This window comes from Monopterus albus, unplaced genomic scaffold (genome assembly GCF_001952655.1).
Source record: "Monopterus albus unplaced genomic scaffold, M_albus_1.0 scaffold498.1, whole genome shotgun sequence".
NCBI classification, from domain to species: domain Eukaryota; kingdom Metazoa; phylum Chordata; class Actinopteri; order Synbranchiformes; family Synbranchidae; genus Monopterus; species Monopterus albus.
Genome location: NW_018128378.1, coordinates 27,760 through 30,772, shown reverse-complemented (window position 1 = coordinate 30,772; position 3,013 = coordinate 27,760).

Sequence of the window (3,013 nt, the reverse complement as noted above, 5' to 3'; positions counted from 1 at the left end):
GGGGCTGAATAATTTTGCACGCCCAATTTTTCAGTTTTTTATTTGTTAAAAAAGTTTGAAATATCCAATAAATTTCGTTCCACTTCATGATTGTGTCCCACTTGTTATTGATTCTTCACAAAAAATTACAGCTTTATATCTTTATGTTTGAAGCCTGAAATGTGGCAAAAGGTTGTGTCGTGGCAAGAGTGAAATACCAACTGAATAAATTCAGACAAACCATTACAATTTAAAGGATCATTTAATATTACAATTATTCTAAGTAGAGTAGCATTTAAACAGATAATCTTATAGTTAGGGAACAGAGAACAGAGATCAGAGAACAGAGACTCCCCTCTTGCAATGGAATGAGTAAAGCCTAAGAAGGGTGTCAGAACACCAGTCAGTCAGGTCATTGGTTGCCAGTCCTGAGTCAGTCAGCCCCAGTCAGTTGTCGTCTCCCACCAGCCCTCCGAGGCCGGGCTGGTGGTACACTGCTCACGGTAGCATGATCCTCCTTCTCTCTCCTCTCCAACTCACTATTTTATCAGCTCAGCCACTAGCTACTGTTGCGTCTATTTCTGAACCTAACTTCCTGTCTCTAGTTTCGAAAGAGAACAACACCCTGAGATGGACTTCGAAAACAGGAAGCATCTAGTTCCTGTTTGCCAAATCACATGCCAAACTCACATGTACTTAATGAACCAGAGCCACTCAGCTCAAATAAGTACAGATAATAAAATAAGTACAAATAATGTCTATATATGAAGTACATACTGTTCTATGGCATAGTTCTTCTGGAATCTGATTTATTTTTAACCACTACAGTTGCAAAGTTCAAGGGGGCCAAATACTTTCGCAAGGCACTGTATGACTGCCTCCAAACACAGTTCCTGGATCCACAGCCACACCAACCTCCCAAACTGATTCTGAACCCAAAACTCACCTCACATACATAACCATAGATGTACTGGTTGCCTGGGGGTTCAGACTCACAACACAACAGGTGAGTTATGCTTATTATAAGGAGAGTAAAGACCACTGGGGTGTTGCTTGCACATGTGTGCAGGAACATATTTTCAGTCAAGGGGCTCCCTGGAATACGTGCGCATGCATGGCTGCACCCCAAATATTTTGAAGAAAATTTGTATGTAAATAACCAGGGAGTGTTGTAACACCGAGAGTTTGACCAGTCAGGAATGAACTGCGGTGATGATATCACTGTCAAAAAAATCCAATTTCCTTTTTGAGCTGACAGGAGAAGCAACGGGTCTCTGTGAGCAACACTGTGGATTTCATAAGCAAAAGACTGATTTTCAGGTAAAAAAGTTGTTTTTATCAAGATTATGTTTGCCTACTTTGCATCGTATTGTAGATACAATGGTGTGACTTATGTAACCTAAAGCAGCAGTTTGTCTAGTTTAATTTGATACCTTAAATTCATGCTAACTTCAAACCCACATGCTGAAGGCGTTAGCTATGTAATGGCTGCTTGGGGTGGGGATGGTTGTAATGGTTCATTATAAATGTTACATCCATCCCCTTATCCCCTGAATGATGGTGTCATGCCTAGAATGTGATACCGACTAAATTAATTCAGACAAATCATCCCAATTTAAGTAATCATTTAATAATACAATTATTCTGAACAGAGTAGTAGTTAAATAGGTAATCTGGTAGTTAGGAAACAGAGAACAGAATTACTCCTCCTGCAATGGAATAGATACAATATTAATTAAGAAGATTGTCACAAAGTCAGTCAGTCTTGGTCAGGGTGCAGTCAGTCAGAGTCCAGAGTCCCCCTACCCAGGCCTGGGTCCCAAAAAGTACACGGTTCACTGTTGCAGTAGCATCCTTCTTCTTCTATACCCTTCAGCCTCACTGTTTTATCCACAGTTTTCTTTAGGCTGTTACGTCAATTTCCGAACTTAGCTTCCTGTCTCCAGTTTTAGGAGACAACACCCTGAGAAGTACCCAAAACAGGAAACATCTTGGCCAAATTATATAAGCTCATTGTTCAGCTCACATGAACTTAAGGTGAACACACAAACACTCTATTCAATTACATAATCCATATTAACATGTAACTTAAAACACTACAATGGCCACTGATGATTCTAAAAATAAAAGCTGCTTGGGGTGGTGATGAAAAGTAGCAATAATGGTGAAGATGATAATAAAAATAAATAGTGATGATTACGATTAAAAACTGTTGATGACGAAGATGAAGATGATGATTGATGTACGATGTGATGATAAACTGATGACAGTGATGATGGTGATTGATAATGAAGATACTTAATGCAATGGATAGTGATAATCGACAATGACAACAAAAATGATGAAGATGACAATGGTGACAAAGAATACTGATAATGCAGATAATTAATAATGATTACATAGACAACTGATTGGTGATGAAGGTGATGATGATTATGATAAAGAGGTTGATGAGAATAGAAACTGATTATGATGATAAATTATATAATCATTTTGATGATGAGGAGAAGAATTTATGATGTTGATGGTGACGATGATGATGATGACCAGTAATAATGATAATTAGTGAAAATTACAACAAATGGCAAAGCTGAAAAATAGTGATGAATCTAGATGATGAGTATGCTGAAGATGATAATAAAGTATAATAAAGAAATAAAGTATGACAATGTGTCTTGCTCCATGTCGGGCTTCCTGTTTTGGCCTCTTATTTGCTTTTCAGTGATTGAGTCCCATGTTTGATGTTATACTTTTCACTGAGTTTTAACCAAATCCAGGGACTTTCTTTAACACCAACCATGTAAATGCTGTGCCTAAACCTAACCACATGTGAGCCACTGTCTTTTATTTTCGCTGCCAGAAAGATGTTGCCATGTCACAATTTTCAAGGTGTTACTGTGAGGTAGGTAGATAGGTTTATTTTAGGTTTGCTTTATTGATCCCTCAATGGGCAAATTTTAGTGTTTCAGCAGCAATGGAGAATAAACAACATGAGAAACAAACACCCCACACATATCTCAATAAACAAATTTCA